The sequence below is a fragment of the Lynx canadensis genome, chromosome B2, assembly GCF_007474595.2.
Source record: "Lynx canadensis isolate LIC74 chromosome B2, mLynCan4.pri.v2, whole genome shotgun sequence".
Classification (NCBI taxonomy): domain Eukaryota; kingdom Metazoa; phylum Chordata; class Mammalia; order Carnivora; family Felidae; genus Lynx; species Lynx canadensis.
Genome location: NC_044307.1, coordinates 40,090,613 through 40,101,288, shown reverse-complemented (window position 1 = coordinate 40,101,288; position 10,676 = coordinate 40,090,613). Strand labels below are relative to the sequence as shown.

General features: G+C 50.9%; 1 long non-coding RNA gene across 1 annotated transcript; it reads right to left on the bottom strand.

Annotated features, from left to right (window-relative positions):
- Window positions 1-481: 481 nt before the first annotated feature.
- LOC116738073 lies at window positions 482-7,076 on the bottom strand. Its single transcript, XR_004343626.1, has 3 exons — window positions 6,880-7,076; window positions 4,891-5,019; window positions 482-1,237 (listed from the first exon to the last, which is right to left on the bottom strand). It is a non-coding gene; the product is annotated as an uncharacterized LOC116738073 (long non-coding RNA).
- Window positions 7,077-10,676: the final 3,600 nt, after the last annotated feature.

Sequence of the window (10,676 nt, the reverse complement as noted above, 5' to 3'; positions counted from 1 at the left end):
GCCCCCTGCAGTCACTTTTAGGGACTCAGAGACTTGGGCCTTGTCCATAGGGTGGCGGGCATGGGACTCTAGGCTAATTGGTGGAAAATCAGTCATTAAGGACCAGGAAATGAACAATAACTTGACAAGCAGTGGACAATTTTCCATCAATTAGAACACAGTGTCTTTGGGTCAAATGAGACTTCTCTGTGGAGAGATTTCCCTGGAGGGATAGAGGAGGACACACACCAGGAGCACACCCATTGCCCTTCCCCTCCCCTGTGCATGGCACCCTGCCATTCACGGAAGAAGGGGTGTGCCTGGCGACAAGGCAAGGAGCAGGCTCGGAGGACAGAACCCCTTCTCCCTTCATCCCCTTTGGGAGCTGCCCCATGATTTCCTTCCTTGTGAAGACGCTTGGATTTTAATCCCAATTCTGTCACTTTCTAGCCTGAAATCCCAAAGCGGAGGGGCCCGGTGGGGGGTTACTGGGTTTTTTCAGCTGCTGAATGGAGAGACACATGATCAGGCAGAGAGGTGGGGAGGCATGGTGTAAGTCACGTGGGCTTCTCAGTCTCAGCACTGGGTAGATTGGAGCTGGGTTGTTATTCCTTGATTACCTGTCCGGCTTGCACCTCCTTCCCTCTCCCCTTCCGCGCTCCTGTTACAATGCCTTGTTGGCTAACTTTTATTCAGTAAGCACCTAAGAACTTGTAACACATTCTGTTGTTTGTTAACTGTTTAATCATTTATGCCTCATCTCTCCAACTACATAACAAACTGAGGTCAGTGGCTTACAATTGTAGTCATTTTGGAATTTCCTGTTGCACCCAGCACAGTGTGTTTTGCATAGTACGTGCACAGTAAATGCTTGTTGATTGCATTTTATTATGATTAGATACTTTAGAGCAGAGCTTAAAGAAAAAAAAAAAAAAGCCTGATACACCGCAGAGCAAGTTGGTGCCCTGAAGGCATCGGCTGGGGGTTGGTTGTAGAACTTGGGCAGGAAATGCGTCTTCACTGATGGAGGGACAGGGCTGGGGGGCGTCAAGGGAGCTGGGGTAGGACAAGGTGGCACTCTCACACCCTCAGAGGCACCCCTCCTCCCAGAAGGCTGTGCTTCCATTCTTTTCCACACTTCTTCCTGCTCCCCTTCTGCTGGTCCATAAGGATGCCTTCAGAACTCTGCTGAGCAAGGGAAGCATTCCTTCCCAGGAGAACCTTGAAAGCCTAGGGTTTGAGGTCTCAGCCACTGGCGCTGGAGGGTGAGATGGGATGGGATATAAAGGAGGAAAGTCAAAGCCAAGGTAGCCTCACACTGGGAATAGCTACCACCTATGAAGCATCTATTATATGCTAGGCCTTTTTTTTTTTTTTTAATGTTTATTTATTTTTGAGAGAGAGCGCACGCGACAAGACAGGGTGTGAGTGGGGGGAGGGGCGGGCAGAAAGAGAGAGAGGGAGACACAATCCAAAGCAGGCTCCAGGCTCAGCACAAACCCATGAACAGCGAGATCATGACCTGAACCGAAGTTGGATGCTTAACTAACTGAGCCACCCAGGTGCCCCAATATAACAGGCATTTCTGATATGTACTGATATGTATCTCTGATCCCCACAGTGGTCCTAATGTGGATTCTTTCTTTCTTCCTTTCCTTCCTTCCTTCCTTCCTTCCTTCCTTCCTTCCTTCCTTCCTTCCTCTCTCCTTCTCCCTATCTCTCCCTCCTCCACTCTTTCTCTCTTCCTGTCTTCCTCCCTCCCTCTCTCTCCCTCTCTTTCTCTCTTCCTTCCTTCCCTTTTCTTTCTCTTTCTTTCTTTCTTTCTTTCTTTCTTTCTTTCTTTCTTTTTCTTCTCTCTCTTTTTCTCTCTCTCTTTCTCTTTTTCTCTCTCTCTTAGAAGGCAGTGCCCCAAATGGCAGAGGCAACAGATGTAGCGTGGATATGAGAGGAGATAAGAGAGAGTTTTTACACATTGCTTATTGTGTGTGGTGTCCAGCTGGGCCCATGGAGTGGAGCTCACACATTTTCTTGCGGCTTTCATACTGTGTCCTGAATCACATTCCATGCCAGGTCTGGGCTGGGCCCACCTCCTTCTTGGTTCTTTTGTACCCCTTCTTCTTTCTGGCCTTCTCTCCTCCAGTCCCTTCTTCTCTTGACCCCTGGCCCTCCAGTCTCCAAGACCTTCCTCGTGGTCACTAGGCAGCAGGAAGTCTCTGGAGCCAGGCATCGGGAGGCTGGAGTGAGGTTGGATCTCAATTAGAGATGAACCAACTGTGCATCAGGCACTGTGTTAAGCATTCTTCATGTGTGACCTCATTTCACCTCCTAACAGCCCTCAGAGATGATACAATATATTATGTTGGTGCCCCACTCCTGTGCCTTCCCCCTGACCTCTTAGACTCCTAAGGCTTTTAGTCACCAACACCTGCCTGTCCTTGCCTGAAGGCTCCCTCTGGGCCTTGAAATCCACTTTACCACTGTGTGGGAGGCCAGAAGTGCAGGGGCATTAACCGCTTCTGGGAGAGCCCCCCACCCTTTATCACCTTCCTTCCCTTCCTTGTCTTACTTCTTCACTTCTCTACTGGCATTTACCTCCTGAATCAGCCCCATATACTGGAATAGTTGTCTCGGGGGCTCCTTCTGGGGGAATCCAGCCTAAGTCAGGTGGGCACTGTGATTTTTTTTAAATCTGTATTTCCAGGGGCGCCTGGGCGGTTCAGTCGGTTAAGCGTCCGACTCTTTGATTTTGGCTCAGGGCATGATCTCATGGTTCACGAGTTCGAGCCCCGAGTGAGGCTCCGCGCTGACAGCTTGGAACCTGCGTGGGATATTCTCTCTCTCTCTCTCTCTCTCTCTCTCTCTCTCTCCTTCTCTCTCTGCCCCTCCCCCACTTGCTTGCTCTTTCTCAAAATAAAAAAAAAAGCTTTAAATTTGCATTTCCTTCATTGGGAGTGGTATTGTGCATCTTTCATCCATAAGGCCCACTCCCCCCCCCCCATTTAAAAAAAATCGAAGTATAGTTAACACAACGTTATATTAGTTTCAGGTGTAAAACACAGCGACTCCATAGTCTGTACATTATGCTGTGCTCACAAGTGTAGCTGGCACCTGTCATCATATGACACTATTACAATACCCTCGACTATCTTCCCTATGCGACATCTTTCATCCTGTGACTTATTCATTCCATACCTGGAAGTCTGTCCTTCCTACTCCCCTTCACCCCATGTGGCCCATCCCCACACTCCCCTCCTCTCCGTGGCAACTATCATTTTGTTCTTTGTACAGAGGGGTCTGTTTCTGCTTTCTTTGTTTGCTCATTTGTTTTGCTTTGTTTTGTTTTCGATTCCACATGTAAGCAAAATCGTATGGTATTTGTCTTTCTCTGTCTGACTTATGTCACTAACCATAATACCCTCCAGGTCTATCCATGTTGCAAATGGCAAGATCTCATTCTTTTTTATGGCTGAGTAATACTCCAGGGTGTGTGTGTGTGTGTGTGCGTGTGTATATGCACACACACCCAACTTTTTCCTTATCCATTCATCTATTGGTGGACACAGGTTGCTTCCATATCTCGGCTGCTGTAAATAATGCTGCGATAAACATAGGGTGCATATATCTTTTCAAGTTAGTGTTTTTGTTTTCTTTGGGTAAACACCCAGTAGTGTAATTATTGGTTCCTATGGTATTTCTATTTTACTTTCTTGAAGAACCTCCATACTGTTTTCCACACTGGACCAATTTATAGGTGGGTAGTGTTATTAACCTCGCTTTACAAGTGATAAGACCACAGCTCAGTGAAACTCATGCCCAGTTCCCCGATGACATGAGCAAAGTGCCTGTGTCCACACCCTGGCTTGGTACACAGCATGTGTCCACTTTGTTGCACTACCATATGGCTTCTTGAGGGCTCTTCCTCCCTGCCCCCCAGAAGTCTGGTTCAAGGCCATTCTCCTTGGTTTCGTGCCTTGAGAGATAAGAGGTGAGAGGTAGGTTGGAAGTGGGGAGTGTTTCCAGGCCACCCAGCCCTTCCTGCCTCCCTTGTGGGTCACTGCTGGCAGTCAGAGCCAGTTCCTGGATCACAGACAGAAAGAGAACCTGCCAGCCTGGACATGTGATGAATGGAAAAAAGTGCCAGAGTGCTGGAAAAGGAGAGGGCTGAGCCAGGGGTACAAGGAAGAGGGTGCTCAGGCCGAGGGAGTCCTTTCTGAGCCTCTGCACTATTCAAGAGAATGTGACCCCTCTTCCCTGCACACAGGAACCCCGAAACACAGGAGGGGCTGAGGTGAGGAGAGAGGAAAAGGATTTCTTTTTAACTTTGTTTATTTTGAGAGAGAGACAGAGAGAGCGAGCGGGGGAGGGCAGAAAGAGAGGGGGAGAGAGAATCCCAAGCAGGCTCTGCACTGTCAGTGCAGAGCCCAACTTGAGGCTCAAACCCATGAACCACTAAGACCATGACCTGAGCCAAAACCAAGAGTTAGATGCTCAACCAACTGAGCCACCCAGACGCCCCAGAAAGGATTTTTTTTTAATATATTTTTTTTTCAACGTTTATTTATTTTTGGGGGGACAGAGAGAGACAGAGCATGAACGGGGGAGGGGCAGAGAGAGAGGGAGACACAGAATCGGAAACAGGCTCCAGGCTCTGAGCCATCAGCCCAGAGCCCAACGCGGGGTTCGAACTCACGGACCGCGAGATCGTGACCTGGCTGAAGTCGGACGCTTAACCGACTGCGCCACCCAGGCGCCCCCAGAAAGGATTTTTTGAGAGTGAGGTTTGTTCATCCTCAGATGAGAAAGCTCCCCCCGAGAACCTTGGGAGCCGGGCAATAATTGGCCTGCCTCTTTGTGAGCGTAGAGGTGAACACGGGGGCAGTGAGGACCTGATTCCCTCAAGACAGAAGTTACCTGGAGGGAACATCTTGAAAGTTTCTACTCGTTTGGTTTTCATGGCAAGTTTAGATTCTCCCAGAAGCAGGCACCGAGACAAAGATTCCAGCACAAGTAGTCTGTTTGGGAAGGGGTCCCTGGAAATACCTGTGGAGGAGCGGGAAAGTGAGAACGGAGGCCAGGAAGCCAATGGAGGGAGTGTTCTCGTGCATTGGCCGGGAACTCCGAAAGATAAATGAGATATGCTTCAAGTTGTCCATACCACAGGGCGAGAAAGCTGGGGTATTTATCTACTGGTTCTCCCCTTTGCCGTGGGTTCAGGGCTGCTTCAGGGCACGTTAACTCTCCAGCACTTCCAGCTTGGCCTGAGCTGGAGTCAAGAGTGTTTCCATGGCCAGAAAAACCCTCTGGCAAAGAGCAGGTGTTGGCAGTGAGCGGCCTTGTCCATCTAGAGGTATGTGCCCACAGATAATGGGCCAGGTGCCAGCGCCTGGCACACTCTGCCCTCTGTTCTCCTCCTTGACTTTTCCTTTCCATGTGCCTCTGTGAATTTGTGTCATCTCCCACGGCCCCCCTCTTAAATGCTTGGTGTTCTCAAGGCTTCAGCCTTGACCCACTGCTCCCCTCAAGCTGCGTGTCCTCTTGGACAGTCCCACCCACTCGCATGGTTTTAACCAAGTCTGGGTTGGTGGCTCCAAGTACTAACCCAATCTGGACGTCTCACCCCCACCTCCACGTCTGTGAGCCTCCAGTGATGGCATATGCAACGTATCCCAGACTCAAATCATCATCTGCGTCCCAAAACATACTCCACTTTGACATTTTCTCCTCAGTGGTGGCATCCTGATCCACCCCGTCCCTCTAGAAACTAAGAGTCACCCCTTGATTCTCCCTATCCCTTCCTTTTCACATCCAATCAGTCACCAAGTCCTCCGGATGTGACTTCCAGAATATTCTCAGGGTCATTCCCTCTTCTCCATCCCCACTCTTGATGGTCTGGACCTTCATCGTCTTCCCCCTGAGGTATTCCAGTAGCTTCCTAATTGCCACCCCTCCCCCCACTTCCAACCTGATCTCTTCCTATACCTCCCTGTTCCTATACCTCCTCTCTCCCTCTCTTTTGACCAAAGAGCATTGGTCAAAAGTTCAGTCTCAAGTGCCAACCAGAGCATGTCATGCCTTGCTTAAGACCCATCTCCGTGGGGCGCCTGGGTGGCTCAGTAGGTTTAGCGGTTAATCGGTTAAGCGTTCGACTTCGGCTCAGGTCTGATCAGACTGTGGTTGTGAGTTCGAGCCCCGAGCCCCCAGGTGGGGCTTCAGTGCAGAGCCTGCTTCAGATCCCCCGGTCTCCCTCTCTCTCTGCCCCTCCCCTGCTCGTGCTCTCTCTCCCTCTCCCTCAAAAATAAATAAACATTAGAAAAAAAATTCCATCTCCACAGAGCTAAATTCGAGCACGTTGGCCTGGTGCACAGGTTTCCTCCCTTGAACCTCTGAGTCCATCCCTGGTCACTCCCGGCTCTGCCACTTGGGACCTGTGGCCTGTGCTATGCTCCTTGTCCTCCCGTCGTGCTCCCTGCTTGGCATACCTTTTCTTCTTTCTGCTTTCCTGGCTGACTCTAAGACCCAGCTTAGATGACACCTCCTCCTGGAAGTTTTCCTTGAATGCCCCGAGCTAGCTTAGACACTCTTCCTTTATACTCTTGTATCCGTGCAAGCATCAGAAAATTCACCGCAAATAGGCTCAAATAACAACGGGAACTGATTGGCTCGCGTAACCCAAAAAATCAAGGGGTAGGGTTCCCTGCAGGTGATGTGTGATCCAGGGGCTTCAACCCCTGCCATTGGGTTCTGTGCATTGCTTAACTCTGCCTTTCCCTGGGTGGGCTTTGTTCTCAGAGTCCTTGGAGGGAGTCCCATCAGCTTTAGACTCACATCCTGCCCAGTCCAGGCCGGTGAACTGTTCGAGCAAATGCTGGCTTGTTGGGACCTGTCTAGGAATTTACTTACCTCGCTCCAAACCAATCAAAATGGCCAAGGGCTTAGAGTGTTCTATTTGGGGATTGGCAAACCATGGCCAACTTGTTTCTGGAATGGCAGAATGGTTCAGTAGTGGAGGCAGAGACCAGCAGATGATTTCTGTAACAGGCCAGATAGTAAAGATTTCAGGCTTTGTGGGCCAAGAGGCAGAATCAAGGATATTACGTAGGGACTCCTATAACAAGAAAGAAAACAAACTTTCACAAAATTTTTATTGACGGGATTACAATTACAGTGATAACGGAGTACAAAAAAAAAAATAACTGAGTGTAATATTTGTAGCCCATATCTGCTAATGAGAAGAATGGGATTTGGGGGGAGGAGAGGGGTAACATTTTGTTTGACTGGAACTCAAAGGTAATGCTCCCTATCATAAAATTGATGGCAAATGTTCGTTCATCTATAAAAATCATTCTTCGTTCACAGACCGTACAGAAATAGGCAGGGTTTGGCTTAGGGGCCACCGTTTGCAGACCCCCTGAATTAAATCAAACCATTAAGAAGCTAAGGGAAGAGATTGTGGAAAGCTGGAAAAGGAGACAGAAAACCACCCTGATGGTGGAGATGATTCCGGTACCACAGGTCTTCCTGTGGGGGGCTCCCTTTGTGATGTGTCATTCTCAGAGGCAGGCTGTGGGAGCGTTTTATAAGGCATTTCTTTATAAGACAAGTCCATGTCCACTAGACCCCCTAAACCTGACACCATTCCTATAAAATAGGCAGGGCAAGGGTTGGTTGTACCCTTTTCACAGAGGAGAAACTCAGGCTCAGTTCCCTAAGTGGCTTGTCTGAGGTTTTGCAGAAAGGCCTCTCTGGGATACCTTAGGGGATTCTAAGACAGGCTCTAGGGACACGTGTTATGCTCAGTGAGTGATTGAACAATTGTGGTAGCCCCTGGCTGGGGGACAGAGGCTGGCCAGTGGGAGGACAGGCTGGTCTGGACACGGCCCGGGATGCTAGGTGTCCAGGTGGCTCAGTGACATTCAGTGGTCACCTGGGATGGGCCTGGTCAACAAAGGTGTTCAGGAACGCAGCCCTGTTTTAAGAATCAATGGGTTTAGGCCTGTCTTCCTTAGAAGTCCCCATGCAAGACAGCTCGATATCAGCTCAGGAGCCCTGAGCTAGAGAGGAATCAGGCTTTGGGCAAGAATGACCAGGGCCACAAACAAGGAATCTGAACGCTCCTGGTTCTGCATGCATGGGTGGGGTTTAAACCTTGATGTCGGGTTGACCCCAAGGCGGGGCGGGGGTGGGGGGGTGGGCAGGCTGTGGGCCGCTCTCAGCAAGACCATCTCAGCCCACCTCCAGGGCGGACCTGACCTTGACTGCCCAAGGTCAGGGAAGGGTTCTGGGGGTGTGCAGAGGCAGCCGGAAGTGAAGGATGGCTGCTGGCTTCCTTTCAGGGATGATGGTAAGCGGAAACCGAGCGTGTATGTGCTGGTGCAGACAGACACACGTGCACGTTGGCACATTCCCTGGTCTTGCACACATATTTACACACCCCCATAGTCAGGCAATCACACCCACACCCATCTTCACTACCAGGATCTCGCGTACACATTCCCATGGTTTCCCACATTTATTTGCCTGCTCCCAAGTGTGCACGCATACTCGTATCCTCCAGCATCCGTTCCCTAAGAGCTGCTGTGACACGGTACCACATGCTGGGTGGCTGAAACAACAGAACCTCATTATCAATTACTGTGCAATCTCCGCCTCCATCTCCCCGCGGACATCTTTTTACTGGGACCCTAGTCACATCGCGCTAGGTACCACCAGTACTGTCCCGGCACGACCCCATCTTGAATCCCTCGACAACAGCCCCGTGTCCAAATAAGATCATGTTCTGAAGGGCACCTGGGGGGGGGGGGGGGGGGCTCAGTTGGCCAAGCAGCCAACTCTTGATTTCGGCTCAGGTCACGACCTCCCGGTTCATGAGTTCGAGCCCCATGTTGGGCTCTGCGCTGATAGCTCGGGGTCTGGAGCCTGCTTCGGATTCTGTGTCTCCCTCTCTCTCTGCCCCTCCCCCACTCACGCTCTTTCTCTCTCTCTCTCTCAAAAATAAATAAACTTAAAAAAAAATTTTAATGTTCATTTATTTATTTATTTTGAGACAGAGAGAGAGAGAGAGAGAGAGAGAGAGAGAGAGAGAGAGAGAGAGAGAGGGAGACCACAGAATCCCAAGCAGGCTCCAGGCTCCCAGCTGTCAGCACAGAGCCCGACGTGGGGCTCGAACCCACGAACCGTGAGATCATGACCTGAGTCGAAGTCAGACACAACTGACTGAGCCACCCAGGCACCCCTAAATAAATAAATGAACATTTAAAAAAAGATCATATTCTGAGGTGCTGGGGGGTAGGATTTCAACATATGTTTTTTTGGGTGGGGGGCACAATTCAACCCATAACCACGTCTATGGTCATAAGATCTCACATGTACGGATCATACTCCCATAGTGCCACACGGATGTAGACGCACTACCAAGTCACCCAGACGCTCACACTCACATTGCCATAGTCACAAAATCACACATACCCATGCCTACCACACGGTCCACACTCCCAGGGCCTCCACCACCCCCGATCCCCTCTTCCGCAGTCTCTGTCTCACAAACAGCCACACACACTCTCCACAGCCCCCCGCCCCGCTCCCACACATCCCCTGGCCACACTCAGAGGCCACCCCGCCGAGGTCACGCTCTGAGACCTGGCACATTCACAGCCTCACACTCCGCTCATATCTCTCACATCCTCCCCGACCCACACAAGCCTCTCCCTTTCTGACGCCTCCATCCAGAACACCCGGTCCCTGAACAACCAACCGTCAGGGCGGGGAGGCGGTCGACAGCCCCTTGCCTTCTGGAATCAGGTGCCCCCTACAAGCCTGCTCCTTGCAGACTCCCACTTTCTCCTCCCGGGGGCAGACAGACAGACAGACATACACACACACACACACACACACACACACACTGTCACACTCGCACCCGCGCCCCTGCGGCAGCCCCATGGCTCAGTCTGTTCCTCATTATGGGCCAATGCGCCTGTTTACTCACCCAGCTGGAGATGGTTAGAGAGTGATAAATAATGAAAGAGAAAACAGGCTTTTCCCCTCTGCGGCTTCTATTTATGTAACATGTGTCACAGCTCACTCAGAGACTTTGTTTCGGAGCTGGTTGCAGGAAATAGTTTATTTTTTCCGGACGGTGGCTTGGGGGGTAGGGTGGGGGGCCCCGGTTTGGGTTTCTGGTCTCACGCCCATGGGAGTTTCGGGATCTGGCTCCCAGAGTCCTCCTCCCTCGGTGCCTCCCCTCCCCGCCTGGCCCAGTACCTCCTGGGCAGACACCATGGCTCAAGGCTACCTTAGAGCGGGGTTCTCATTCTTGGAAGGAGTGGGGTGATGGGAGGCCCCTCCCAGCTGCCTCTGAAACCCCTCAAGCAGATGGGCTTGTTTTAAGAGCCAGACAGCTTGAGGCTGGGACTCCCTGAGAGGTAGCGGTGGGACAGGGGGCTTCCTAGGTGGCCTGCACCTGTTAGCGGGGAGGGCCCGAAAGGATTCATTCTATAAAATATGAATAAAAAGATCCATAGCTTGTGTTCACTTAACACTTATAAAAGTCTGAAGGTCAGCTTTCAGATGCTGCTCCCTGAGGGGGAGGGGAGGGCAGGGACCCAGAAGGACTCGCCATGGTCTGCTCAACTGGTTGCGAAAAGCCCGGATTTTTCACACATCCCACAGCTCCCCTTCTACCAGGGGCACCTCCCTTGGTA